Source organism: Caretta caretta, chromosome 7, assembly GCF_965140235.1.
Source record: "Caretta caretta isolate rCarCar2 chromosome 7, rCarCar1.hap1, whole genome shotgun sequence".
NCBI classification, from domain to species: domain Eukaryota; kingdom Metazoa; phylum Chordata; order Testudines; family Cheloniidae; genus Caretta; species Caretta caretta.
Genome location: NC_134212.1, coordinates 21,843,676 through 21,857,582, shown reverse-complemented (window position 1 = coordinate 21,857,582; position 13,907 = coordinate 21,843,676). Strand labels below are relative to the sequence as shown.

Below are 13,907 nucleotides of genomic sequence, written 5' to 3'. Positions count from 1 at the left end.
TCAGTATTTTACCAATTAATGGCTATCTAATTATCTTGCTATAACAAGCTTGTTAAATGCCAATTAAGCTGCAAGATGTTTGAATGCATTAATAAGAATGTAATTACACAGTTATTGGTGACATAATTTTCACTTCATTAACTGGCAACTTATATACTTATTAAACTCAATAAGGCCTCTTTTTTAACATTCCATTGATCACGAATCAGGATACAATAGCTGGCTTGTTAATTCCAAATGAGATGGCTATAATTATTGAGAACATTTGTTTGAAAAGCTTCAGGTCTCAAATGTTATGAATAAACAATAACTAAAAAAGGAAGACTGAAGGTGTAACTATGCACAATGCCATAGGCGCCAACTTCTCCTGGTGCCGGTGGGTGCTCGACTGCCTCCACCCCTGCCCCACCCCCATTCCAACCCCTTCCCCAAAGTCCCTGTCCTGGCCCCGCCTCTTCCCCACCTCCTCCCCGAGCGCGCCGCGTTCCTGCTCCTCCCCCTCCCTCCCACAGCTTGTTACGCCACGAAACAGCTGTTTCGCTGCGGCAAGCACTGGGAGGAGAAGCAGGGATGCGGCGCACTCAGGGGAGGAGGCGGAGGTGAGCTGGGGTGGGGCGGGGAGCTTGGCTGCCAGTGGGTGAAGAGCAGCCACCAATTTTTCCCCATGGGTGCTTCAGCCCCGGTGCACCCACAGTGTCGGTGCCTGTGCACAATGCACAATAATACGTTTGATTAGAGATACCTGGTCCTCTTTGAAATGATTGTACAGCAGGCGAGCGGTGCCGGGCTTGTTACTCAGGTGGACCACAGTCTTTATTCACAGAACAGCATAGATGGCGGCCCGTCAAGTTTCCCACACCAGGCATTGTCCCCTGCCAGTGTGCCTCACCTTTTCTACAAATGGACACCAGGGCTAAGAGGAGAGTCCAGTCTCTACAGCCCATTCACTTCTTGGCCTCTCTGCTCAGGCTGCTAATAAGGGGAAGGAAGGATGGTCTAGTGCAGAGGCTTTCAACTTGAGGATCACAACACACCAGGGAGTTATGAACAGGGGTCGTGCCTCCCTGCCCTTCCTGTATTGCTAAGTGGGAGAGGGATCCCAGCTATATAGCAGGGGGAGTGAGGGGTGGGTCCTGAATGAACGAGTGGGTTGCAGCTTAGAAACAGTTGAGAACCTTGGGTTTAATGAATAGGTTGCTGAACTGGGACTCAGGAGACCTCGGATTCATTCCCACCTCCATCTACTGTGAGACCTTGGACAAGTCAGCTCATCTCCCCTGTGCCTCAGTTCTCCATCTGTAACATGGGGATAATGTTCCCTATCTCACAGGGGTGTTGTCGAAGATAAAACCCATTGATGATGGTGACGTGTTCAGACACTATGCCAGTGAGGGCTGTATGAATTCACAGGTAGGGGCTCATTGTAGAGCTGATATGAGAGATATCTAAAGCTGGCCTTGAGGAATGGGATTGAGATCTCGACTTCACATCACAGCCACCAGAGGGTAATTGCATGCTTAATAAACACTGGGCTTTTGTGTACCCTGAATCCTCTATTTATGAATAGCCCAAAAAAGCACCAGAGATATTTCTAACACCAGAGGAAGCTATTTAATGAAATTAGTGTACGTGAGCCATTGCAAGTATATAAATAGTTCAATGTAAATCTTTTTCCTCCTCCTCAAGTTTCTGTAAATTACTTGGTTCATACCGTATCTACTCTATTTAAACTGAAGAAAGCGAGTGATTATTAGGTACTGAATTAGGCACTGTATTGAGTTATGTATTCAACTGACTCAGCCTTCCTACTCAATGACTTAATGAGCATTTGGTGGCTTCAACACCTATTCATTATCCTTGATAAATGCCTCTCTGATCCTAACACAGTACACAGTATGTCCCAATAAAAAGTCCCCTGATTTATATGCTTGGGACTGTATCTATGGCTATTATATGTACACCTGGAAACTCCAGTACCACGCAGTCTTTAATGGAATCTTGCAGGGAATATAGCATAGACTCCAGGAGACAACAATGTACAAAGCCTCTCAGCAAAAAGGTCCCACCTCAGCAAAGCACATGCTTAAGTGCCACTGGCTTTAATAGTTAAAGTTAAGCATGTGCTTAAATGCTTTGCTGAATTTGGGTCAAAGGCACTTCCTCATCTTTTCCCAGGATATAACATCCCCCTAAAGAACCCTCTTCTAAAGTTTTTCTTTCTTTATCTCCTCAGATACCAGCAAGGTTTGCAGAGCTTCTTTGCTGCATGCTCCATCTCTTAAGAGGGAAGCATATTGTTCCTATATTTGACAAGCCAGATGGGCAAGCACATATGTGTATCTCAGAGTAACATCACCTTCTATTGATTTTCACTGATCTAGTCGCATTGGAATGTGATTTGTTGGTTTAAAGAACTGTTTTCAGTGGATATTTGTCAGGTTCTTCCTCTCCCCCATTTTCATCTCCTTGGGAGAGACAAGGTTTTGTATGAAAACACTAAGCAGCTTTCCTTTTCCTCTATTAAAAAAAAACCTCCTCACCCACATACAGCTTTTGTTTTTCTCCTAGAGAACTATATGAAATTTCACTGCGAAGGTGCATTAATAAATAGCAGTGACTACTGTAATGATTTGTCTGTCGTACTGAAATTCCTGGCAGCAAAATCATGACCTGCTCCCCACAGGTATCAAAGTCACTAATTACCCATCATGCACACAAGATCGGCTGACAGTGTATTGTTCAGTCATGGAGAGTCTCTTTCAAGTTCCTGCACTATTTTCTTTGTTACATTGATGGTGGTTATGCATTCTTCTTCTATTTCCTTTCAGTCATCGGGCTGTATATTGCACCATGCTGGCCGGCAATGCTGCAGACCCCATCAAAGTTGAGGAACCTGCAAACTCAGCAGCAGCAGCAGCAGACCCCAGTGACTTCTGGAAATTATTTGGTACTAGAGCATAGATGAACCCCTAGACGTCCACATTCTGCTGCTGCCCACCATGTTCAGTGAAGCTAAAGAGCCTGGACCTGGACTTGGCCACTTCCTCTCAGTCACACTGTAGGGATGGATGCCCAAAGCCAGGCTCTTCCTGACCTTCTGCTTCCCCAAGTGAGTAGAGGTTCCAAACAAAAGCTTATTACCAGCTACTTTCTTCATGGCTAGTCTAGACTGAGTTGGATTTGTAGGGTTCAGTTCAGGTGGGCTAGAGGTAGAGATGAGGCCTAGCTTCTAAATTCAGATCCAGCTCTGGATCCAAAGGTCACTAGCTGACCAGATCTGAGGTTCTGATTTGGGTCCATCGTTATCTGAGATTTACAGCTGGCTCATTCTGTAAGCCCTTTTGATTCCAGGGTGGTATTTGGCCGGGTGTGTGTGGTGCTCCTTGTTCTGACAGTAGAATTCCAACGCTGTTTGGAATCTCTCCCTCCACCCTCACACACAGCCTAGTCAATGCTGAACTTCCAGAGAGAACATGGAATTCCCAAGCAGGCTCAAACTCCCTTTAGACCCTGTGCATCCTCAGCAGGTAGTACAGGGAGCTCAAAAGGAGGAGCTTCCTCATTTCTTAAAAATCAATCTTGAAAATCTCTTCCACTTCCTTCTCTCTACTCTGTATCTACTGTCAAGAATTCTGGAGAACAACCCCCCACCCCCATATGGTTTGGAAACCTAGAGATTAGATGCTTTGGACCTGATATGCTCTATCTGAAGCCACACTACATTTTGGGAGTGTTCAGACCTGGACCTGAACTTAGTGACTTGGGCCCATCTCTAAGCAACTCATTTTGCAATAGGAAGGAAAATATCAGTGCAATGGCTCAGGGACTATACCACTGGATCCATTCTTCTGCTGCTGCTCAATCTTAGCCCTCCCAAGGAAGCTGGGTAGAGTTGAGTCATGTATCATTTAACAGTTTCCTTGTTTCCAATCCAGTTTGACACCGTAGATTCTCTGCATACATTTGCTGTGAGTGCAGAAAGTGAAGGTCAAGAAAGGTAGGTAATTTTTTTTATTATAAATTAACTGAATGATTTATCTGTGTACAAATTTATGAATATACAATGCCATATATGTGACCAGCATCTACCTGGCCCTATTTCCCATACTTTGTATGCCCCACCTATAGGATGTGCAGCTAGGTAAATATTATGATTTCATTGCCTGCTGTCTGCAGAAGACAGCTGCCATTTGTAAGGTAGAAGGAATGCAGCATGTCACCAGGGAGATGTACACACTGTGCTCTCTCACCGCCACTTCACTTTAGTTCTTTCTTGTTTTGATGTTTTCCCTTCATCAAAAATAAAAGCTGTTCAGGGCAAAGGTACATAGTTTCCCTCTGTATGTGGGGGAAAAAAATAACATTGCCTCTGCATTTAAATCAGTGTGGAATAAAAGGCTTGGCCCTGGCCAGGTGCAGCTACAGCATATAAGGGGGAATAGTTATTGAAATATTGGGAAGCAGTGTTGTTTGTAGGTCTGTGACTAAAGGAGATATATATAAATTAATAATAATTTAAAAACTTTCTAACTGTCAGAGTGGTTAAGCTCTGGAATAAATTGCCTAGGAAGGTTGTGGAATCTCCATCATTGGAGATTTTTAAGAGCAGGTTAGACAAACACCTGTCAGGGATGGTCTAGATAATACTTAGTCCTGCCATGAGTGCAGAGCACTTGAGGTCTCATCCAGTCCTATGATTAATTTGCTAACCTAGGACAGGTGTAATCAAGCATCTCATTCCCCACCCCCAAGTTCATCCAGCTTCTCCCAGGTCCATATTGACCAGAGCCAGCTCCCTTGTCACACCTCAAGCCATAACTACTTTCCTGCTTCCATTTCCATTCAGACCAGAAGCCAGTTTCCTCTCTAACACACTTAACAGTGGTTGCCACAACTTAAAAACCACCATATCCATTTTTGCTTCTCAGAATAAAAGCAATGTACATTGGTCATGGGGTGAGAAAACTGCAAACAAAAATAAATGTTACAAAGACCATAAGCACAGCTAAACTAATCACTATGAAAAGCCTGGCTCGCTAGGCTCAGAAATCAGATACATAGGGGACTAGCCACCTTAACAATCTGAATACCAAAATCTCTTCCTTAGCAAACCCAATTCACAAAGACACTAAAGTTACTGGTATGTCTTCCTCTAACCTGAAGCATCTAGCTTTGACTACTGTTGGAAATAGAATACCCAACTAGATGAACCATTAGTCTGCTCTAGAGTGGCAATTTCCATGTTGCATATAGAAGATCCACAAATGCATGGTGCTCTGGGGCTGTGAAGGAACTTAGATACTATGATATTGAGCACCATACAAGAGCTAGACAGACAGAAAAAAGAAATGAGGGAAACAACATCTTCTCTTTTTGACACCGTTGTCTGTTTTCAGTCCTCTTCTGTCAGGGGCGACCTGGCACTGTGATTTTTATCTGTGTGTATGTAAAACATTTGTGAAAAGCCAAGAGAATTCCATTATGTCTAAGCTTCTTAAAACTGTGGATCATTTAAGGTTATTACATTTCTGCTTTGGGTTATTTTTGTTTAATTCAAACTCTGCAGTGGCTGAGAGCCGATTTCTCTTTAAACAATCACTTCAGTGCCTTATTGCCATAGTAATCTTATGTATCTACAAAATATGCAGCGTGTGAGAGTAATATAGGCCTCCACACAAATAAATAAATAACACACACACACACACATACAGCCCCCCTCAACATCTTTCTGGGGGCAGTCTGTTTTCTATGAATTAAGGAAATGTCTTTTTTTCTGTGTAAGGTGAATGTTATTGAAAGGTGTTGTCGAGCACCAACAAATTAACTCTTTCTGTATTCTTGGACTTAAACCAAGGAACACATTTGCAGTGGCACAGCTCCCTTTTGGGGGCACGGTTTGGGGGCACGGTTTGAACCCACAAAAAATTCACCTGACAAAGTGGGGCTCAGGTAAAACCTTATCCCTATACAAGATCCCCTTTGATGTGCTCCACCTAAGGACAGGAAGTAACATATTTACCCCTAGTCCTTGTAAACTGTTCCACATGGATAGCACCATTGATTAAATTACCCACCTGAGCAAGGTGAGCTGGATTTGGCCTGTAATTTTGCCCCGGCCCATAGGAGAATACAGATTGGTAACTACTGGACTAGTTGTGCTAAAGCCTGAATTCCTGTCAGGACGGGTGTGTGAGGATACCAGGCTGATAGAATCCAGTCTGACCAGCTGTAGGAAACACTGCAAAATCTTCCTCTTCAAAAAGGCCATTCCGCCATTAGAATGACAGTCACAACATTGCCATCCCCTTCCACCTAAAAACCCAAACCACTAAACCAAACTAATAATAATCATCCTAATTAATAATACAAAGTTGAAATGAATTAACCTTAGAAATAAATTAATATTTTTTAAAACCGTATCCCTACCCCACATAGAGTTTTTACTTTAAAAAAGGGAGGAGCGCCAGAAATTCCATGAAGTCCACTGGATACTTCACTGTCACTATTGTTTTAAGTGGAAAGTGCTCAGATCCTGCAGGAATGGGCAGCGGAATACAACCCTAAGATAGGTCAGTCTTTTTGCCCAACAGAACTACTGAGAGAGCCTGCTAAATGTGCACAACTATGGCACTGTATACAAATGTCATCCAATAACAAGGTTGCTATTTGAGATCTGGAAACCTGCCCCAGGACTGAGAAGGATGGACCAGAGGGTGCCAACTAGTTGTCAAATGGTAACAGTCTTCTATTGCTGCCTATGTATGCAACCTAGCAAGGAGTCTTAACATGACTTTGAATGGAGTTTGGTGCCTAGCCTGCTTAGGCACTTTTGTAAATTCTACTAGGCATCTATTTACATCTGGGTGCCTATATGCCTTTGTAAATCTGGCCCAAGATGACTAGCACATCTCCCAAGAGAAAAGATAACCACACACATATCACCACCTACACATAAGCACACTCTCAAAAATGAAAGCAAAGTACCATTTAGCTTAGAAGGAATGGCTCATATTCTCATTCTTATGCAATCTTTACTCAGGCAAAACCTTACTGTTGTCTGTGACAGTTTTGCCTAAGGACTGAGTAAAAATTGAGTGTGGACTTCAAAATTTGGCCCAGGGATATTGATGATCTTGCAATTATGTAGCTCCCTTCATCCCAATGGGTCCCAAAACTTATGTTAGGTAGGAGAGCCAGAATTTACTGGGGGGTTGTCTGTAAAGCTTATTTGAAGTGAGCTCAGATTTAGCTTGTGCACAAGAGTCTCTTCCCTGATTGACACATATTTTATTTAGAAATTTGCATTTCTCTAGGTTTGATTTCGCATGGGTGCATGGGCATGTGTTTCTTGTTTCTCCATCATTATAAGGAGGGTCAAGAGAGCCATGAAAAAAGGATTTGGGGTTCAATAGATGTGTGTGTGTGTGTGTATGTGTGGTTATTTAGAATCTAATCCAAAGCTCACTGAAGTCATTTGAAAGATTCTCATTGACTTCAAGCCGTGAGTCCCTTGGAAGGTGTGCTCATCATCTTGCTGAGTTTGGATAACTTCCTGGATCGGTGAGACTCCTAAATAATCCTGTGCAAAAACACAGCAGTTTGGGTTAATGATGGAGTTTGCAGCAAAGTCATAAAACTGTCTTTCTTCTAATACAATTCCTTGGTCAGTAGTAGAAGACAGTGACTCTTTCTGTGGTGGTTTCCCATCATCACATGACGGTTTTGGGGTTTGTTCCCATGAATTCATAGTGGCTGAATTCCACTTTGAACTTAAGGTAAATCATCAAACCTCCAGGGAAAACTATACCCAAATCATCATCAGTTCTGCTGCTTTTAGATTTCGTTACACAAGGTTTGCACAGCTCTGTCAGGATCATGATAATTCAGCTTCTCGTTACCAGAGCATGTCTTTATTCCTGTAATTCTACATCTGTTTCTTCTGGCCTCTCTTCTATCTGAGGAAGGTAAATGACTGCTGGCTGTGAAACCATATAAATACCTCTGTGTGTGTGTGTGTGTGTGTGCATATCTTCAAATTAAAGAGGAAGTGAGAAAGTTTAATTGTGCCCCCCGTTCTGTGTTCCTCCTCACAGATTGATGAAACTGTGGTAGGGGTAAATTGCAAGTACATTTTAATTCTGCCTCATATAAGCTTATCACAAGCTTGGTAGCTCATTATGTCCTCTGTTTTTTCTCCAGAGATGCTATAGAAATACAACAGTGTAACTAACACTTTTCCTCATTTAGAACCACAGGTGGTGGGAGTATGTGTGAGCTGATTGTCTTTACTAGGTAATTATAGGTTTGTGCCTATTCCCATTGTCTCTGCAGGGTACTTGAACAGTACATGTGGTTGAGTCTTTTCAAGGCGGTTATAAGGTGGATTAACATGGAATATTGTCTTGCTAGAAAATGGTACACATTGATACACCTATGATCTCATTGTGTCGATGGGATGGTTGTGACTGGGGCATGGTTAACCTCATCTATCTATAGAACGGTTGCTGTACTTCTGTGATCTGAAGTAGAATGATTGTAGGTATAGCCTAGAGGTAGACGGAGTGTAGGTGGATCTCATATATCTATAGGTTGGCTGTAAACTCATCAATGACCCCTTTTTTCTGTGCAGAATAGGTATGTGGGTTTTATCATACATCTAAAGTGTAGTTGTAGATACATATAAGTTCATGAGTGTATGGGGAATGGTATATCTATATATCAGTGTACTCCTGGCATTTTCCATCTAATTTAATTAACTTTCTTGTGTACTGAATTTGTTTTTCCAATATAAAAATGTCTGAGGATGCTGTATGGTGATGAATTATCGGTGTGAAGGTGACTGGATTGACATTTCCTCTGGTTTAATGCACATTCCAAGTCCATTTAAAGATGTAAATATTATTATGCTTTGATTTCAACTTCTGATTCTTCCAGACGTTTGTGGCTGATAAGCCAGTCTCCCTTCAGGTTCTGCCTACTTTCATCAGTGTGTATTATGTTTATCAGACAGAAATCAATGTACAGCAGGAATGGATCGTGCATAGAACATCCAGCAGAAGCATCAGTATGTTAACTTTATGTTAATACAGCACATTAATGTTAACCTTTGAAAAGCACACTAGCTGAAGTTGACTCTGCTGCTGACAGAGCAGATCTTTTCTGCATTTCTCTTTCCCTTTTCTAAGTAGGTCAGGATAATTGCATGAAGACCTGGGATCCTATCTTTCTCCCATTAAAGTCAATGACATATCTCACATTGACTTCAGCAGGAGCAGGGACGAAGGCCCCAATTCAGCACCTAAGTATATGGCTAAAGTTAAGCATGTACTTAAGTCCCATTGAAGCCAATGAAACTTAACCACACTTGAAGTTACTCTTAAATTTAGCTGCTTTGCTGAACAGGGATGGGATTACATTTGAAGTGACCCAAATTCCGGCTTCCTAAGAGTCCTATTCACCTGCTGCCTGTTTGCTACCTGAAGTCATAATTTTCCCCGTGTGACATCACAATCATTTCCATGGCAACCAGACATGATGTTGTAGCTGAAGATAACAGCTTCATGCGAGGAATGGAGAAGCCACAGGACTAGATGGGATCATGAGAAATAAGAGCAGTGCTTAATTTGTGCCAGGGCTTGCCAGGGCTGAGCCCCGGCACCTCTAGACTTAGGCAGTTCATAGCCCCGGCACTGCTGGACTTGCCACGTCAGATATGAAAGTAGAACAATTGCTTGAGCCCTGGCACCTCTTTTGTTACAAATGAAGCACTGAATAAGAGTCCTGTTATCGCTTCTCCAGTTGTTCCTGCTTATTCAAAATGGCCAAATGCCATGGAGAGCAGAGCTATCAGTGTAGACACCTGAGCTGTGGTGTTGCAATTTGTTGGGCCCTGAGCAATAAAGCTACCATTAGGGCTCCCAAAATCACAGGTCCTCCCCCCGCTGGAGCTGCTGCTGGAGGTAAGAAATGAACATATATGATGGATGCTACTTTGGGGCCCTCAGAATAGTGAGGACTCTGACTCCAGTCCTCCTTCTCAAGCTATGAGCTGCTGAGGCTGAATGAGATCTGCAATAGCATGGGTTTCAACTTATGCATTTGTGCTTAAGCTTGGCCCTGTGATTACTGACAAGGCCTGGGTGTTGTTGCTGAGCTTGGCTATGTTGTACTGGTATGTTAAATGGCAGAGATGGTCAAAAGTTAAAGTTGGGGGTCTGAAAACACCTGTACTATGGGGGTATTGGAAATCTGAATCTGGATCCACATTTTGCCAACAGCTTTTATCTGTGTACGGGGATGGCGCACAAACACAGATCCAGACACCCCAAAGTGTCCAGAATCCAGGTGCATATCCAAATATTGCTACTTAGGCCCCTCTATTAAATATGGAAACCTGATCAGTGGCTAATAGATTGAGTTAACCAGTAGGGAAGAAACAGCTGTACTAAATGTTGCCCACACAGATTACTAGGACTGTCAAGTAATTTTTTTAAAAAAATAATTGTGATTAATTGCACTGTTAAACAATAATAGAATACCATTTGTTTAAATATTTTTGGATGTTTTCTACATTTTCAAATACCGGAATATTGATTTCAGTTACAATACAGAATACAAAGAGTACAGTGCTCACTTTGTTTTTGATTACAAGTATTTGCACTGTAAAAAAACAAAAGAATAGTATTTTTCAATTTACCTAATACAAGTACTGTAGTGCAATCTCTTTATCATGAAAGTTGAACTTACAAATGTAGAATTATGTAAACAAACAAACAGAAAAACCTGCATTCAAAAATAAAACCATGTAAAGTTTTAGAACCTGCAAGTCCACTCAGTCTTACTTCTTGTTCAGCCAATCACTCAGACAAAGAAGTTTGTTTACATTTACAGGAGAAATGCTGCCCGCTTCTTGTTTTCAGTGTCACCTGAAAGTGAGAACAGGCGTTCTCATGAGTCTGTTGTAGCTAGTATCACAAAATATTTACGTGCCAGGTGTGCTAAAGATTCATATGTCCCTTCATGCTTCAGCCACCATTCCAGAGGACATGCGTCCATGCTATGACTGGTTCTGCTGGATAACAATCCAAAGCAGTGCGGACCAACGCATGTTCATTTTCCTTATCTGAGTCAGATGCCACCAGCAGAAGGTTGATTTTCTTTTTTTGGTGATTCGTGTTCTATAGTTTCCGCATCAGTGTTGCTCTTTTAAGACTTCTGAAAGCATGCTCCACACCTCGTCCCTCTCAGATTTTGAAAGGCACTTCAGATTCTAACCCTTGGGACGAGTGCTGTAGCTATCTTTAGAAATCTCACATTGGTACCTTCTTTGCGTTTTTTGTCAAATCTGCTGTGAAAATGTTCTTAAAATGAACATGTGCTGGGTCATCATCCGAGATTGCTATAACATGAAATATATGGCAGAATGCAGGTAAAACAGAGCAGGGGACATACAATTCTCGCCAAGGAGTTCAGTCACAAATTTAATTAATGTATTATTTTTTGTAATGAGCGTCATCAGCATGGAAGCATGTCCTCTGGAATGGTGGCTGAAGCATGAAGGGGCATACAAATGCTTAGCATATCTGTCATGCAAATACCTTGCAATGCTGGATATAAAAGTGCCATGCAAATGCCTGTTCTCACTTTCTGGTGACATTGTAAATAAAAAGTTGGCAGCATTATCTCCTGTAAATGTAAACAAACTTGTTTGTCTTAGCGATTGGCTGAACAAGAAGTAGAACTGAGTGGAGTTGGAGGTTCTGAAGTTTTCCATTGTTTTGTTTTTGAGTGCAGTTATGTAACAAAAAAAAATCTACGTTTGTAAATTGCACTTTCGCAACAAAGAGATTACATTACAGTACTTGTATGAGGGGAATTGAAAAATACTTTTCTTTTATCATTTTTACAGTGCAAATATTTGTGATAAAAAATATGCACTTTGACTTCAATTACAGCACAGAATACAATATATATGAAAATGTAGAAAAACATCCAAATATTTAATAAATTTCAATTGGTATTTTGTTGTTTAACAGTGTGATTAATCACGATTAATATTTTTAATCATAATTCGTTTTTTTTAATTAATTGCTTGAGAAATTACCACTTTGGGTTATTTGTAATGTTTAATCTTGCTCTCTCTCCATCTCCCCTTATACCCAACTCCCTCAGGAGTGGCTTCTGGGCTGATCTCCAGGCTGTCTTGGGACCAGCATTGAGTAACATGAGGCTCTGGTTTGGGCAAAATCTTACTCTGCTCTCAGCCAACTGCCTAAAATTCAGTCATAATTGTGAGCTCAGCTTTGTCTTTCCCACCTGAAGAAACCTTGGTAGAAAGAATACCTGAGACTCAAAAGCTTTTATATGACTAAGACCTGTTCCTAAGAGGCTCTGAGCAGCCCCAACTTCTGTTCAAGTCAAAGGGACTTGCAGGAGACTCCCAGACTAATGACGGGCTCATGAACAACATTTAGATGCAAAGGACATTTAGTATCTCTACAGCACATGGAATAACATGAAAATGCATTTAACTATTCAGAATATGTATAAGAAAGAAATGTTTTACCTCTTACCTTTGCAAAGCAGTCCCTGGGAGCCTATCTGCAGGAGACCCATAAAACGTAATGAACATCAAACAATGAAAACCCAGGCGAGGTTTTGACAAGGTAAGGCTATGTGCCTGCAAATGAACAAGCAGAGGCAGGATTTGGAATCTTCATAGAGATGGTTAAAAAGGCCTGAGAGGCTGCCTGGCTCGGGGGGACTGGCACTGACCTAAGGCTGTTCATCTCCACATCACCAGACCAAAAGGGTCCTAGACTGTGACTGAAAATCACCACCTTCTGATGGCTGTTAATGGGCTAGGCGAAATGAGCAGGGGATCTCAGTTCAGTCCCTCCAAATAATTTGCATCCTTGTCTATACTGGTTAATTAGCATCCTTATTAACAGTATAATCAAGAGAAGCCAAGGGCTGAATGGGACATGGGGACAGAACTCCTCCTTTCATTGCTAGATATCATCACAGCAGGACAGGGCCGAGCCACATTAGTAAGCGAAGGTATGCGTGGGAAGCTTGGAGCTGCTGACCATGCTGTACTTGTTGTATGGTTAAATAGAGAACTTCACTTTACAATGCTGATTAGATTCTGCCCCTGTATGAAGTCAGCAGGGTGTAGCTGGCAAAATTTGGCCATATTCTGCCATTTGCATTTGGATGATAAATCATGCAAAAAAGACACAAAGAACCACTATCTTCTTTCTTTTCTTCATAGTAATGTAGGAATTGCCATACCTAATCAAACACATGGTCTATCTAGTCCTCTGTCCTATCTCCAGCAGTGGCTAGTATGTGATAGACTGGTCTTATAACTATTTTCTTCTCTTCTGTATGGGCTTATGTGCCTTTTTTCCCTATATATATATATACTCCTTTTTAAATATAACCATAAAAACACACACACGGGAAGGTGCCCTTGAGAAATATTAAAGGTCTGCAATATAATTAGTTTGAATATGGAACTTTATGTACATTTGGAAAGAGTTCACAAGATGTAAGCAAAATGTTGTAATATTAAAGTAAGAATTACTGGCCTACTTTTTTTTTTTTTTTTTTAAAGAAAAATGCAACTTCATTTGCAAGTGCAAAAATGCACATATTTTTGTGTGAATAACTTGCACATGCAATTACAAAAAACATGCATGCAAATTAGACCTGAAAATAATAACTTCCGTATAAGAGAGAGGTATTTTCATCTACAGATCTCAAATGCACAGTTCAAGATAGCACATACTTAACTTTAAGCATATCGTTAAATCCATGTGAACCAGGTGCTTAAGTGCTTTCTTGAATCAGGGCCTAAAAAGAAAACATGGCAACATTTTTATTGGTCTTAAATTTTGTTTAAA

At 41.4% G+C, this 13,907-nt stretch overlaps 1 long non-coding RNA gene across 1 annotated transcript in view; it reads left to right on the top strand.

The window, feature by feature from the left end:
* Window positions 1-13,907, top strand: part of LOC125640680 (uncharacterized) — a 144,970-nt gene that overhangs the window by 45,904 nt on the left and 85,159 nt on the right. The window contains exons 2-3 of the long non-coding RNA XR_012669201.1: window positions 2,829-3,109; window positions 3,936-3,997. This is a non-coding gene — a long non-coding RNA (uncharacterized LOC125640680). The remainder of the gene's footprint in view (window positions 1-2,828; window positions 3,110-3,935; window positions 3,998-13,907) is intronic.